Source organism: Papaver somniferum, chromosome 3 (genome assembly GCF_003573695.1).
Source record: "Papaver somniferum cultivar HN1 chromosome 3, ASM357369v1, whole genome shotgun sequence".
In the NCBI taxonomy this organism is placed as follows: Eukaryota; Viridiplantae; Streptophyta; class Magnoliopsida; order Ranunculales; family Papaveraceae; genus Papaver; species Papaver somniferum.
Window position 1 is genome coordinate 155,396,938 of NC_039360.1, and position 7,862 is coordinate 155,404,799.

The window sequence follows — 7,862 nt, forward strand, 5'->3', positions numbered from 1 at the left end:
AGAGAAGTAGAAAATATTATTTACGAGTCTGACACCTCGTCAGGTTTCCTCGTTAACAAAACTTCTGGTACATGTGTTATTTCTTTTCCGCATTATATTTGTTTATATAATTGAATATCACAGGTTGAGCGTAGTTCAATCAATTGGTAAATCCAACCTTTGGTTGTTGATATAAATTGATTGATACTTGAACATTGGTCTTTGGTACCGTTCAAGTTATTCTCATACCAATCAGTTCATGGATTTGAGAAAGAGATATAACTCTTGGATATCTTTCCTTGATTGAGTCTGACTATCTAGTTGATTCTCTTGGAATTATATTGGAGTTAGTCTATACATATTACCGAACAAAATATTGGGTGAGGTTGTTAGATCCCCGCTTTTTCAATTGGTATCAGAGCAGGCAAACACGCTAAGACCTTATGAGTCTGTGTTTGTAGCAATCTGACTCCGTGGACATAAGTTTATCTTGCTTTTAACGCTCGTAGAAATGCCTTCAAAAGATTTTGATTATGCCAAATGTCTTGGGCTTACCTCAAAGGATAAAACCTTAGTAGATTCTTCTGAATCCCGAGGTAGAAAGTTTGTGCTATCATATTCTGATAACATTCCCCCTAAAGTGACAGTTGCCACCATGTTAGAATCTGAGATGAAGCTCACCATAACCTTGAAAAAGGCTGCTGAGATTTTTGATGTTCAAGTGTTTAAAGTAGTTCTCTTGAAAAAAAATTGCTCAACTTAATGATGAACTCGAGAAGTCTCTTGATAGAGAACGTGAACTCTATAGCATTATTGAGTCTTTTTCTAACAATATCGAAAATCTTGTTCAAGAAACTACTCTACAACGCGAAAATGTTAGTATTCTTGAAGATGTTGTTAAAGAAGACTCAATTAGAGAAGAACGTTTAATCAAAACTCATTCATCAGAATTGAACAGTCTTTGTGTTGAAAAAGAGAAACTTGCATCTCTTTTACTAGGCCAGGAACATTGTGAATCCTTGAAAAGGGAAAACTCTGTTTTAGTGAGCATGTCTTCTTCAGTGCCTATGTCTGATACTCATGTGGTATTATGATGAGTTCCAAATATTGCATAATTCTATATCTTTTTATTGGCATTTATCTCATCTTTCGTGCTTTAATTCTCCATTTTATCCCATATTTTGTATTTTCATTATTTTCAAGAATAAATACTTTTACTAATTAATTTTATGTTATTAGGTACTAAATAAAGCTTGGATGAATTGAGAAGCCAAAAAAGTAAGGAAATTGGTGGCGAGGGGCGTAAAGGCAATACGAAATTCCGAAGAATGTTGCGCAAAGAGCAGCTGTAATCCGCTTGCACTCATTCTGCAAGCCGCTTGCAAGAGATACACTAGCAGTGGGCTTGATATATTAACTTTGAAGAAGATATGGGCTTGGTAGAGAATCCAAAATCCAAACCCGAGATATCAAATCTGATACACCCGTCAACACCCAAAAGCTGCTTAACATCCAACGGCATATCCACATGGTACATCAACTTCTGAAACATGCGCCCAACACCGAAACAACCTCTCTTTCTCCCCAAAATCGACCAGAAGCAAATATCTTCTCCATTTCTTCCCTTCTTCTACAGTACTAACACCAGAACCATCAAATCTTCGTCCAAATCCATCTCCCCGACCATCTCTGCTCTCAGCCACCTCCATAAACACAATAAAACACCTAATCTCTATCTCTCTCCATCTTATCTTCTCCCTTATCAAAAACAGTAACCCTAAAAGCTAGGATTGAGAGAGATAAGATTAGGGTTAGCTGGAAAGTAAGCTTGCAGAGGCAAATTGAAGATAGAAATGTCAGAAAACGCGTTTTGGTGAGTTGGGTCCCTCTTAATTGTCGAATTGAAGAAGAATATGGAGAATTTTGTGTATAAATAGGGGTTGATGCTTTGTAATTCAACATCCAAGATTAGCTGGATCAACTGTTTTAGTAAAATCATCTTGTTTTAATCAATTTATCATGTTCTAATTTACTTTGCTAGGGTTTAGATGAAACCCTTGATTGTATGCTAGGTTAATAAATTTCATGTTTTTGTTCTTGATGTGCTTTACTGCTTTAGGAAGGATACTTAGCTAATGGATCAAATTAGCCTGTGATTAGTTGTACTGTAAGAAGACAGCTAATACTAGGGGTGAGTTAGTGAAATTGGTTGATAAATCATCCATTTGAGACCTTCAAGAAAGGGACAAGAATATAACTTGAATTTGTATTGCCTTAGTATAGGATTAGGAGGTGGATTCAATCACCCTAGTACTTCTCAGCCAACTGTTTACAATCTTTCCACTGCATCTTTACTTTACAATTTGTTTACTGTTTGATCACTGCTAATATCTTGTCGTATCGACGCAAACCTCCCCTTATTGTGTTACTCTTGTTTAGAATCAGTTTTAGGAAGACTTTGATTTCGACTTACACCCACCTTGTCCCAGAGGATCGACTCGTACTTACCCTGCTTACAGACTCGACGCTGTATACTTGCAGTAGTACAATTGTAGGTACCGTTTAAGACCTACCAAGTTTTCGGCGCCGCTGCCGGGGACTCTGTAGCGGTGTAGCTGGAGTTCTGTCTTTCACTTTACTGATTTTAATATATTGTTTGTATATATGTGTTAGTAGACTGCATCCTGTTGTTAGTATCAGCTGTAGTTTTTAAACTTCAAAATTCCTTTTCTTTTGGTTTACTTGCATTCTGTTTTAACTGCATTCTCATTTCAGCATCATTGTCTTGTAATATAATATTAGTCTTGTGTTTAGTCTAGCATATTAGGTCATCTGATGTCTTTCTGTTTGTAGTTTGCTATTATTTGTAACTTTGCTGTCGTATTGTAGTGTAGTTAATGCATTAGTGTAGTTAATGCATTTGTTCATATATAGTTAAAACTGTCTTTGCATCTAGCTGTAGCCTTTAATCATTCTGTATCTGCATCTTTTCGTAGTGACATCCTGTAGCTTAGTTTATGCATTGACAGATTTCTCTGTTTCTTAGTCCATAGCATAATACCATCTATTGCATCATTATTTTCCTGCCATTTGAGTGTAACTTAGTGTTAATCCATCTGTGATATAATTTGCATCGTAGTGTTAGTGTTAGCCTTAGTTTTGAATTTTAGTCTTTCCATTTTCATACACTTAGCTGCATCTTTTGTTTTTTTTTTTTTTTTTTGATTCTTAGATTATACCATTTTTGTTAGTCAAACTAGTTTTAGTTAGTGTCATCTGTAATTAACTGCATCCAATAGTTTAGTTGTTAGTAAGTTTAGTCATATAGGATTTTGTAGGCATCTGTATTGTTTTATCGTTCACTGCCAACTTTTCTTAATGTCTGTTGCTTTAGTGTGAATTTTATCTGTCCTGTAGCTCTTGTCATGTATCTTTATCCTGTAGCCTATGTTTTGTTTCTAGTACATACAATTTGGTAGTCCATGAACTCGTGAAGTTTGATAAAATAGCATTGCATTCTGTTTTACTTACGTCAGTAGTATTAGATTCAAGTTTTTGTCCTTTACTATATGTCTTATATATTAGTAGTTGCTAGTTTTTAGTCATAGCTAGATGTAGTTAGATATATATCCCAAGTGTTCTCTTAGTTAACCAGTTCGTAATTCAAGCTACCTTAGTTGTTGCAAAATTCTAATCATTTAAATTCATAGATTTGTAAGTGCTCATTATTTTAATCTTTTGCTTTTCAAAATTTAGGAATCATTCATGCAACCATTTTGTAAGAATGCTTAGTACGGAATAGCCAGTAGGTTCGTAGCAGGTTGTTTTAGTAGAGATTCTTTTTGTTCCGTCGCATCGGTATATTGCATCCCACTTGAATTTTGTCCTGTAGCTTTGACATTTTCTTTTCAGTAGCCTTAGTCCTGTTTACATACTATAGTTATTTCGTCTTTAGCTTAATTTAAGTTAGTTTAGGGTCATCTATAAAGAAGTATTTCATTTTTTTTCTGTACTTAGTTGCGTGTCTGTAGCATAACGTAAACTTAGTTTAGGAAAATTCGTAAACGTTTTCATCTGCATCTCATTCCCCTGTAATATATTAATCCAAACATTCTGCATACTAGGAATTACTGGTCATTCCTAGAATGAGAGACCCGTCTAATGACTAGTCCAGTCATAAAATGTTTTTAATCGCTGGTTTTTGGACCAGAAATTTTATCTCCTAGTCGATCCCACGTGTGAGTAGAATGATGCCTAGTTTTTATATTCCGAAAATAACCTTTTCTGCAATGAACATACAAGAATAGAGGATAAGAAAGTATTTTCGTTCTTCTTTTCCTTTTTTTTTTTCAACAGCTCGGATCCAGTTTTCTCTCTGCTTCAGTTGGTTTTCTTCAATTTTAGATTTTCGATCTTAAATCCCCAGGTAATTTCTATAAACCTCTTCTCCATTCCTTAATATTTGTTATGCTTTTTGAATTTACGTTTGTTTTTTCAAAGGAAATCATGATGAGCAGCTCGATTTCATGATTTGGTTGTTTTTTTTCATTGTTTTCTTTCTAGATCTAGTAATTGTTATCATTTTTCTATGATGTACACTGTTCAATTGCATGATTTAATCCCATTTTTGTTTGTATTTAATATTTTTATGTTGATTTTTGAATATGATTTTGAACTCGTGCTACTCTGTTGATTAGATCATCTTATTCTTTTGTTAACATATCATTTTGATTATATGTATGATTTTCGTTCTTTCTAGATTTTATGATCCGTACATATAAATATGTACTGTCTTTAGTATGGTTTTTTGAAAAAATATGGGGATTTGTATTTGGTGGATGGGAAATTTAGGAATTTGTTTGTTTTTTGAAATTATTAAATTTAGAGAGAAATTTGTAAGAAAATTGAGACTAATGGTATGTGATTGAGATTTGTGCAGTTTGGGTAAATGTGTGTTTTTTTGTTAATTGGAAATTTGGGGTTTTGAGAACTAGTTAGTTATCACTGCTTCTGAGAAAGCATCCATAGGAAGCATGATAGTTAAGTAGCGTTCTGAGTATACATATGAAAGAATATCATTTAGATCTTGTACTTATTTGTAGTGATTTTGCGGTACATATTTGTATGCAATGATTTCACAGTACACATATGCATGTAGTGATTTCACAGTACATGTTTGTTTATAGTGTTTCACAATACATATTTGCTTGTACTGGGGGAGCTCTTTTATTACATTGAAAAATACTTCAAAGTTAGTTATTATAGCCCAGCTAATAGCTATTAGACATGTTCGTACTACATATTGATATGTATTTTAGGTAGGATCATATAATACAAAGGTTTTTAAACAGTACATATCAACCATGAACTAGACTTTTTAACACTACATATTAATATGTACCGTAGGATATTTCCGCAATACATATTTCCATGTACTAATTTTCGCAATACATATTTTCATGTGCTGATTTCGCAGTACATTTTTTCCTCTCGTAAGGTTAGTTGGTGTTCTTTTTCTTATGATTAGAGCTCACATATTCATGCCACCTATGCCTCATGAAATTTTGTTTATCAGGTGTTATGAGAGCATCACTATGAAGTTAATGTCTACGTGATTATACAAATTATGTCCAAAATTGTTGGTTGAGTTCTTAAAGGATGTTGTTTTCTTTTTTTCTATAACTGATTAATGTATTATTACTTGCAGGCTATTACTAAACCAATTACAGATGAATGTGCTTTCATTGAAGAAAATGCGGGATTCATTTTCGGCAAGTAAGCCTCACACCATTCTCTGGTCATAGCTATAACTATGTCATATTGTTGTGTATATACAAGCATAAACTAGGCTTTTACCCAGTAAATAATTAAGACCTGTTAACGGGGTCGAGGGGGCGCTGCCCCCTCGTAAGCAAGAAATTTAGTTAATTGAATAGTATCTTTCAAGATCCTACTGGTTACTCATTTACTGGTATTGGTTGTATAACAAAAATAAAAGTAAACAACTAGTCTTCTTCAGTACATGTGTATATGTACTGTGATATTTGCTAGCTTTTTTCTCACTACGTATCGATATGGATTGTTTGCTCTTGAGTTTAAACCAAAGCTCCTTATTTTCATTGTCTCACTTGATAGTGAAAAACTCAATGTCTACTCATGTACATGTGAGAGGCCATCTTTCTGAGTCTTTTTTTTAATATTACATAGGCAAGATAAAAAAAGATAAGCATATGATCATATTTGGGAGGACAGTCAAAAACTTTCTGGAAAGGTATTATTAGATGTGTCACATGATTTTAGTTTGATTGAGGTTACATTTGGGTGGATCGTTTATTTTCTAACCATTTGTGGCTTCTTTGGCAGTCTTACTTCCCTGAATTTGTTCATGTGGATGAGAATCAAATAGAGCAATGGAACCATAGAACCCCCCTCAAGATTTCGGAGTCACCTCGAATGGACGGAGAAGCACAAGAACTTTGTCTATGAGAATCGTCATTTATCCCCAGAAATGCCTAATTAGTTGCAGTTGGAAGAAGAACAAATTAACCATACATCCATCATAGCTAGCTGACTACCTCCATCCTCCCAAATCATACCTTTGTCTATGGTGGCAGACTAGCAGTTGAGGTTAGCAGACTTGCAAGCATTAAGGTTGAGAGACAGACTGGAGGAATTATCTCATCAAATTAAAAGGATCTGATACTCGGTATATATCGATATGTATAATATGGTTTAACTCAGTACATGTGGATATGTACTGGGTTTTAACTCACTACATGTCGATATTTACTAAACTTGGCTAAATTATATAGTTTTTGGAAGAAATTTCTTTTGGCTCTAGGTTACTACAGGAGGATATGTATTGCCATTATTTAAGGCTTCATACTTTTTTCTTAGTCTCTTATATTAAGTTCATACGACTAGTATGTTGTACTATAAGAAGTATTGAAACACATTCAATTTTTGTTTTGCGAACTCTTCATGTACTAATATAATTCTGAGTTTCAGTCCTAGTTTTCTTATCCTGTTAAGTCTCACAGTACATGCATATATGTACTGCCTGTACTTAAGGCTTCATACTTTCTTTTTTCCAAGTATTCATACTGATTAGTTTGTTGCAAAACTATAAATATAAACTAACAATATTAGACAACGATACAACACTGCAAATAAAAAAAATGGAATGAAGACATACTGCACTTTATTTGTGATGGGCATTCAAGCACCAAACTGTTCTTATTACACAACAAAATAATTGGAATTCAAGCACCAAGTTGTTCTTATTACACAACAAAATACGGGTAGTACATATCAATATCTATAAGGTATTCACAACAAAATTTATACATACTAATGGACATTGTTAACTAATTATTTTCCAGTATAGGGAGATATCTACTCTTGTCTTGTAGTGTTGATACCAAAAAATTATGAATAAGTTCCCATAAGACGCCTTACTTATCATTTGCAATTGCGCGTCAGTCAATTTTGGTCTTCATTCTTAATCGTATTCACAAGAATATACAACCCCTTAAAACTAGATATGTATATTCTCCTAGGGTCTTTTGCAGGTGCTTTCTTATTCTTTTTCGTATTCTTCACATTACCTGAACAAACAAGTCATTTATTTCAGTATAAATGGATGTATATTGTAATATAAGAGTAGATATCAACTGTTAAAAACATATTGTTGGTATTCAAACATCACAAAAAAGGACCTTTCCATCAGTACATATATATATGTACTATTGGATATATAATGTCAAAAACATTTTGCTTGCATTCAATCATCAGAAATCAGTTTTTTACATAATGTAATATATTGTTGGTATTCAAGCGTTATAAACCTAAGTAATGAAGCACAAGAACACTTTTTTTTTTTT

At 33.5% G+C, this 7,862-nt stretch overlaps 1 long non-coding RNA gene across 1 annotated transcript; it reads left to right on the top strand.

Annotated features, from left to right (window-relative positions):
* The first annotated feature begins 1,615 nt into the window (after window positions 1-1,615).
* LOC113357718 lies at window positions 1,616-7,001 on the top strand. Its single transcript, XR_003363888.1, has 4 exons — window positions 1,616-1,852; window positions 4,336-4,405; window positions 5,687-5,754; window positions 6,343-7,001. It is a non-coding gene; the product is annotated as an uncharacterized LOC113357718 (long non-coding RNA).
* The last annotated feature ends 861 nt before the right edge of the window (window positions 7,002-7,862 follow it).